Source organism: Danio aesculapii, chromosome 23 (genome assembly GCF_903798145.1).
Source record: "Danio aesculapii chromosome 23, fDanAes4.1, whole genome shotgun sequence".
Taxonomy (NCBI): domain Eukaryota; kingdom Metazoa; phylum Chordata; class Actinopteri; order Cypriniformes; family Danionidae; genus Danio; species Danio aesculapii.
In genome coordinates this window covers 10,503,762-10,512,208 of record NC_079457.1, presented here as the reverse complement: position 1 = coordinate 10,512,208, position 8,447 = coordinate 10,503,762, and the positions used below count along the sequence as shown (strand labels likewise).

General features: G+C 34.0%; 2 pseudogenes; both read right to left on the bottom strand.

Moving 5' to 3' along the window:
- Positions 1-1,312: 1,312 nt before the first annotated feature.
- Positions 1,313-5,367, bottom strand: LOC130217390 (torsin-1A-like; annotated as a pseudogene).
- A 277-nt stretch (positions 5,368-5,644) lies between these two features.
- The window catches only part of LOC130217479 (torsin-1A-like), a 3,621-nt pseudogene continuing 818 nt past the window's right edge, over positions 5,645-8,447 (bottom strand).

The following is an 8,447-nucleotide window of genomic DNA, read 5'->3' as shown; positions in this document are numbered from 1 at the left end:
AATCCTCCCCTAATTAAGTCTATTATTAAATCATTAATTGCACACATTAATTGTATACTGCCATGGTTAAAAGGTAAGATTTTGTTTACACATTTGCTTGCACATTAGAGGTTAAAACAGCTATCACAAATGTGACCCTGGACAACAAAACCAGTCATTAAGAGTCAATTTTTATCATCTGAATAAATAAGCTTTTCTTTGGTGTATGGTTTATCTCTCTATTTGATATAAAACTACTTGAAAATATGAAATCTGAGAGTTCAAGAAATGTAAATATTGAGATAAATCACCTGTAAAGTTGTCCAAATTAAGTTCTTGATGCATATTACCAATTTTGATATATTGCAAAACAGAGCAAGGAAATATTCTCAAGTTCAAGCCGAGCATCAAAATAAGGAACAAATATTATGCAAGTGACTTTAGTTGTTGACCCCAGTTTGGTTTTAGTATATCAGAAATGGTCAGTCCCCTTTAATTTTTATGCACATTTCTCTTTTACAGAGGTTTACAGACATTGATTCCATGTGTCCAGTGAGCTAAGATGCCTTGTGGATGCCAGACGTTTGAGGAAAATGAACAGATGATATCTGATCTAAAGACAAAAGTCAAATAACCACTCTCTAAAGCTGACGTCTGCAGCAGAATATTTGAACAAACAACACATCAAACCTTGAAGCAGATGAGCTACAGCAGCAGCAGAAAACAGCGGAGACACTTCTGACAGCTGAAACTGGCACACCGAGGAACCTTGTGCACCTAATAAAGTGCTGGTGAGTTTAAGCTATAGAATATGATTCATTTAGCCTACAGTTGCTTTGAAAAAACTTTTTTCATTGCATGGATGCTTCTTATGGTGTTTTATTTACAGCGAAAGTTGTCCTTGATTTAAATTTTGTCCTGTAATCTTAATTTGCTTTCAAATTTATACATGTCTGTGTTATTATACAGCATCTAATGTTTATTTCAGTTGCAAACTGCAATAAATTGTTTATATACCTGTAGGTATGTTTTTGAGTTTTGCAGTTTTTTATTTTATTTTTCTAAGCCTAGATGCACATTAGATGAGGCATTATCTTGTTATCTTAATTTGTGTGTAATTGATCACATATTAAATAAGTTCTTGTGATTTCTTTTAATTTGTGGCCCAAGTGGATGAGCAAAGCCAACGATCACAAAAAAAGCATTTATTCTTTAATTGCACACATTAATTGTATTAGAAGGCAGGATTTTGTTTTAGCTGAAATGGTAAAAATGGTTTAAAATCTCTGGTAGGGCGAAAGAATGTGGACTCTGAAACTAAACAGACTAGATATGTTTTTAAGCATTTTATTCACTTCACAAAAAGTACTGCAGCAGTATTGCTGTTTAATATGTGCATTGGGGGTTAAAACAGCAATCACAAATGTGACCCTGAACAACAAAACCAGTCATCAAATGTCATTTTTTCCAAATTAAAATTTATACATCAACTGAAATCTGAATAAATGTAACACGGGGAGTGACAGAGACAACGTTAGGATCCAAGTTCAGGTCTATTCGGTACTCAGGTGCAAACAGATGAATAAAGGCAAATCCAGAATCGTAGTCACTATAACAGGCGAGAGGTCGGAAGGCAGGCAGTGAACAGGGACAAACAGACAAACTTGGCAAAGGTCAAAACACGGAGAAACAAGACTAAGGAAAGCGAGTTGAATTGCCACTTTACAGGTAAACAAGACTCGGCCAGGAAGTGAGTGTGTGTGCTGCTAAAGTAGTGTGTGTAATCAGTCCAGAAGCTGCATCAGCTGTGGGAGTCTAATCAGTGGAGACTTGGAGCAGGTGTGTGTGTGGCATGACTGAATATGTAGTCCATAAATTGTAGTCCATGTGAATGCGTGTGAGATCCAGCGATCTTGGGAGTATGATCGCTGGTGATCGTGACAATAAATAAGCTTTTCTTTGATGTATGGTTTATCTCATTATTTGATATATAACTACTTGAAAATATGAAATCTGAGAGTTTAAAAAATATAAATATTGAGAAAAATAACATTTAAAATTGTAAAATTGTATAATATTTACATAATATTGTATAATATTACATAATATGGTATAAAAGAAAAATCTATGACCCATAGTTATTATAGGAGCTACAATGCACTTTTGGCTTTTCCAAAATAGCAATAATACTGTATACCTCTGCAACATAAGGTGGTGGTTGTGTGGTCCAAGGTCAAAAATAAGGTTAACAACAAGTGTGTCTTCTACTCATCAGCATGCACCACCAACTTCTGTCTGACTGACTTGCAGCCTTTAACAGCAAATATTCTCTCTTCAACAGGGAAGAAAGGCATGTCTCTGGCCACTTTATCTGCCAGATCATCATTTTTTGGGATCTCCAGATGCTCCATCTCAGCCAAGACACATTGGAGCACATGCTTCAGCTCCAGAGGTAGAAAAGGAATAAAGTGATCAATCAGATGATGATCTATGAGACTGGAGTGCCAAAATCCACCTGTAGAACAGATACAGGTTGTTTAGTTTAAACATTTGAATGCTAAAATATAGTATTATGTAGGTTAAATACATGTAGATGCACTAATGCAATACAAATGAGGAAATACAGCTGCAAGAAGAATATTGTTAAGTTTTAAGATGACTGAACTTAAAATCAGTAAACAATTATTAATACTCTACAGTCACAACACTCCTAAAAAATACTGGTTTCTATTACCCCAATGCATCAAATATGGACAAACCCTACAGTTGGGCTAAATATATGCGATTATAATGTAATGCAACATTAAGTATGCCCATATTTGACCCAACACATTTTCTAGAGTGTAGTGTGTGATTTAAATAGGGAGTAACTGACTCTAGTCCATTGAATTATTAGAGAATATTCCACACCTATAGGGGGTGATGCACCATATTACACTTTGTGCATTATTTTCTAATAAATCAATAGACAAGAGTAAATTTTACCACGTTAAATGGACAAGCGTGTAGGCAGGAAAGCACAGACAGTATAGAGGAAAAGAGAGCAGAGGAAAAATTCCAAATGGCAAAGTTATTAGAATAGCACAAGTATGTAAGTAGCCGTCATGTGAGCGTTAATCAAACTATGTAGCCTACTATAACATGTAAAACGGGAACATAAAAGAAACATTATAAAAGCAACTTATGTCAACACCTTAATCATATTATTGTCTTTTTAAATTAAAGCAATTAGAGATTTGATGTACATCCGAGTGAATGAGGCAGAGGCAAGTTAGCAATGATGCCATAATGCTTGTTTTGCTTTAAGTTTGGCGGTAGTCACCATGAGGGACTGTTAAGTTAAGGGACCATAGACTTAATGATCATAAGTAGAAAAACAGCATCAGTTACAATGAGGCATGAGTCTAAAACATTTTAAAATAAAAATAAATGAAGAGTTCAGATGCAAAAACCTCTAAATGCCGTCTGAAATTTGCTCCTAACATTAGCTTTATTTCACCCTCCTATGTTTATGTTCAGTTATTTCACTTTAAAGGGAATGAAAAGAACGTATTTGTCACTATAAAAGTAAAATCACTGAGCTTACACATTTGCTAATTTTAGAAGAAAATATCTAATGGCATTTAGAGGTTTTTGCATCTAAACTCTTCAAATATATTTTAGTGCATCATCAATACATACTGTTGTTTTCGTTAAAGATGCCTCTAGAGATTTTAGTGTCCAGCTCGCTGCTGTTCATCCTTAGTTGTTCCCGATTTTTTCCTTCTCTCCAGAAATCCATAGCCAAGTTAACAATCACATTCCCACCTGCATTACTATACATAAACACAAATCAACATTAGTAACAGTCTTATAAAAGAGCAGAGGAATTTAATTATCACACAATTCAGATCTGAAAATAACTTTTTAGTGCATCACCTGAGAAAAATGAAGATCGCATTGTGAAATGATACTCCATCCACATTGTAATTGTAGTCCAGAAAAGGTTTTAAGACATCAATCAGCTCTGGATGCATTTTGTCCATTTCATCAAATATAAACATGGAGCGGGAAAAGCTGGATACGTTTCCATGAATCCATCTCTTTAGCTGAGCCTGAATATCAGAACAAGAAATTCCAGTTGAGTTCAAATAACACAGCTCATGCTTTTTGTAGCAAGAAAAATACTATTATATTTACTTACACTGTACATGTGCACATTTTCTTGGTGTGGGAAATGAAACTGAGATATAAATGTGTGAACATGCTCACTTTCCTCCCCTTTTTCATACACGTTTTTTGCTATGATTTTAGCAACGTGGTTTTTTCCAGTTCCGGCAGTGCCATGGAAAGAGAGGACCAGAGGTTTGTTTGGTTTTTTGTCAGTCATGAAGAATGATACAGATTTTAGCACAACATCAGACACAATGTGCTGCCCATAGAGAGATTTGTCCAAATCTGCCTTCAAACCTGTAAGATGTGAAATCAGAAATACAGTAGTGTTTATAATATGGCAATGTATGCTATTAATGTATCATGTAAAATCAGTGATGTATACTACAACTTATAATATAAATTTTAAGTTTTATTGCAACTAAATAATCCAGCAAACACAAACAACAACAAATAAATAAATAAACAAACTGTTTTGACTTCTGTTACAGATCCCTCAAATGACAAGTCGATTATAATAAACAATAAAACCAAAAAGAGAAAAATAAGAAATTGTAGGACTGCTTATGCCGTATACTTTCAGATTTAATTTTCAATTATAAAAATACTGCTTTTCCCATTAAATTTGGAAGCAGAGCGTTGCAGTGTTGATCGTGGATTCTGCAATTCTGGACTAATAAATGCTCGGTCAAATTGTGTTGGGACAACATGAAAGAATTAACTTATTCATTTTTACAACTGGAAGTGGATTGAACAAGCAAGCTGTCCCTCCAAAAAACTCAAGAATTGTGTTTCTGCTTATTTTATATGTAGTTTGAACAACAGCAAACGTCATTTTAATACTACTTAAAGATTAACTATAGGTGAACATTTATAACTTGCTGAAGTCTACTTGTAAAAATACATCACATGTTACATTGCGGAAATAATTTAGGTTTAAAGTATTAAAGCAAAGTTTTAGGTTAGCCAACTTTTGAAAAGATGTTAGAAATCCGTTGGAAAAAACAAACAAAACAAAAAAAAACGTTTGAAACATAACAAACATAACAAACGCTTACTCACGTGTGCGGTTAAAAGGCAGCAAATCGTCCCTTTCGAACAATTTGTCATACACATAATCTGCGAGACGACATAATCTGCGAAGACGTTAAGAAAACCCAAAGAGAAAGTTATATTAGATCCCAACAATAAAACTATCAAAAAATGCCGCGCTCTCGTTGTTAAAACATTCATTATCGCTTTCGATTTGTAAAAGTCGGAAAGAGAAGTTGATGAATTTGCGGTGGAAATATTAGCTAAATAGGCCACTCCTTCAGCAAACATTGAACTCTCATTTAAAAGCATTTGTTCATTTTTTACAAGAACGAAAGCACCACCATGACCGTACTGGCGATTTGTGACTTTTTATTTTTTATTATTCATGATATGAATATTTTAGAGAACACTTAAGCAGCATATATGTAAACTTTTTGTGAGTTTGCGTAGCGCATTTACTTTGAATAAATTCGTAGCAGCACTATGACATCAACTCAACTGAGACAAAATCCCCACATCAACAACACATCTTAGGCTTTGTAAACGACATTCACTGACATTCAAGCTCTGACAATGACATGTGATGACCAGTAGGTGGAGGTGCAGGACCGGACATGCAGGACTATTCATCAACATGCAGCACCAACTTCTGTCTGACTGACTTGCAGCCTTTAACAGCAAAGACTCTCTCTTCTTCAGGAAAGTAAGGCATGTCTCTAGCCACTTCATCTGCCAGATCATCATCTATTGTGATGTTCAGATGCTTCATCTCAGCTAAGACACACTGGCGAACATGCTTCAGCTCGAGAGGTAGGAAAGGAATGAAGTGATCAATCAGATGCTCGTCTATGATACTAGTGTGCAGAAATCCACCTGCAACCACAAATTCAGAAAAGAATACTATAAGATTAAACGGTACGTAAATCTGTTCTGAAATCAACATTGGCTTTTGAAATATGTTGAAAAAGTACAGAGTGGGTGAAAAGTAGGCATTAGCCTAGATAATACTGCCTTTTATTGCTTATGCCTGTATCCACAAATAATAAATCCTGTTTACTATCTATTTAGAGATATTAGTTAGTTAGTTTAGTTAGCTTCAGTGACATGACAAGTTCTATAATAATAATATTAATAATAATTATAAATAATTATTTTATTTAGTGCCTTTAAAACTTAATTCTCGAAGCATTTTACACTTAAAATATAGAGGGATAAAACAGCATTGCTTAAAAGTAAAAGTGTAACATGTCCAAACAATATATAAAAAACTAAAACACACTAAAAACGCACACCTCAGAGATCTAAAAGTGCACTTTTCAAGGGTGATTTCAGACCTTATCCTTTGTGTGTTGTTGGTAATGTTTTTCATCCACTCTGGGGCGATTTTGAGTCTTCAATTTGGCCATAAATTTCTCTGTGTTTCAACAAATGTAATTATTTTTGGTGACAAATCTTATTTTGATACATATTTTGTGAAAATTCTTTAAAAATCTTTAAAAATTCAATACACTGTGCAAATTTACTACCCTTTTATCATGTTTGTGGCTGTTGACCCATTGACTTCTATTATATATTTTCTGTTTAACATTTTTGATTGCAAAGCCATGACACCAAATAATCATGCATTCTTGATTTTTGGTGTTTTTCCCTGTTGGCAAGAAGTACAGTTTTAAATTTTACTATATTTTTATATATTTCATTATAATAGAAATCAACGGGGCAAAAAGCCACAAACAACAAAAGGGTAGTAAATTTGAACAGTACACCAAGGGTTTAACGATTCTGCATCCCTCAAATTAAAGGGAAGTGAGTTCCCCATAGAATGCAGACAAGTTGAGGGAACTTTTAAAAGACTGGAAACAGAGTGTGAGGCGAGCACACTGTTAATAGTTCTGAGAGATATTGAGGTGCCAAACCATACAAGACTTTAATGTACATTCTAAAGCCATTAAAGGGATAGTTCACGGAAAAATGCTAATTCTGTCATCATTTACTCAGATGTTTGAAGAAAGTAGAAAACTGGTAACCATTGACTTCTATAGTATTGTTATTCCTACTACAGAGTGTCAATGGTTACCGGTTATTCATCAAAATATCTTCTTTTGTGTTTAACAGATAAAATAATCTATATAAGTTTGCAACCACTTGAGTGTGAGTAAATAGTTAGTACATTTTCATTTTTGGCTGAAGTATCTCTTTAAATATGCCTATTAGTAAATATTGCCACCCAGCATATCTATGCAATTTATTTAACAATCACTTATACGCACAGTTCTTATCATTGTAGACATTTTTAGAGATTTTAATCTCTAGCTCGCTGCTGTTCATCCACAGATCTTCCCGATTTCCCCATCTTTCCAGAAATCCAGAGCCAAATCAACAATTACTTTCCCACCTGCATTACTACAAATAAACACAGATCATCATTAGTGACAGTCTTAGGGAGAGACGAGGTAAGTTATTTAATAACCATTACATCATTCTCGAATCTTTGTATGGCTATTCAGTTACATACAGCCACATTTGTGGAAATCACTGATTTTACTGCATATACCTGAGAAAATGAAGATCGCATTGTGAAATGATACTCCATTCACAAGAGAGTAGTCCAGAAAAGGTTTTAGGACATCAATCAGCTCTGGTTGCATCTTGTCATTTCATCAAATATAAACATGGAGCGGGGAAAGCTGGATACGTTTCCATGAATCCCTGCTTTAGCTGAGCCTAAATAGACAGAATTGTGCAATGTGCAATATATATATAATTTAATTTCTTTAATTTAAAGAAAGCGAGATGGATACCTCGCTTTCTTTAAATTAAACAATCAGTACGTTTTTTTAGTTTGTAAACACTTAGCTAAAAGAAGATCTATGTGGTAATGATTCGACAGTGAACGTGTGATACCCGGATGGACATGAACAATGATGGTGACAATGAAAATATTTGTTAGTGTATATAATAATTAGCAAATTTGTTAAATTAAATAGTTTAATTTTTAAAATAAATATTGCTATAAAAAAATAAAACATTAATTACATAGGATGAATATATAGTTGAAGTCAGAATTTTTCACCCTCTTGGGAATTTTCTTTTTCAAATATTTCCCAAATTATGTTAACAGGCAAGGGATTTTTCACAGTATTTCCTATCATATTTTTACCTCTGGGGAAAGTCTTTTTTGTTTATTTCGGCGACAATAAAAGCAGTTTTTAATTTAAAGTCAATATATTAGCCCCCTTAAGTAATATTTTGTTTTGATTGTCTACAGAAGAAACCTGCCC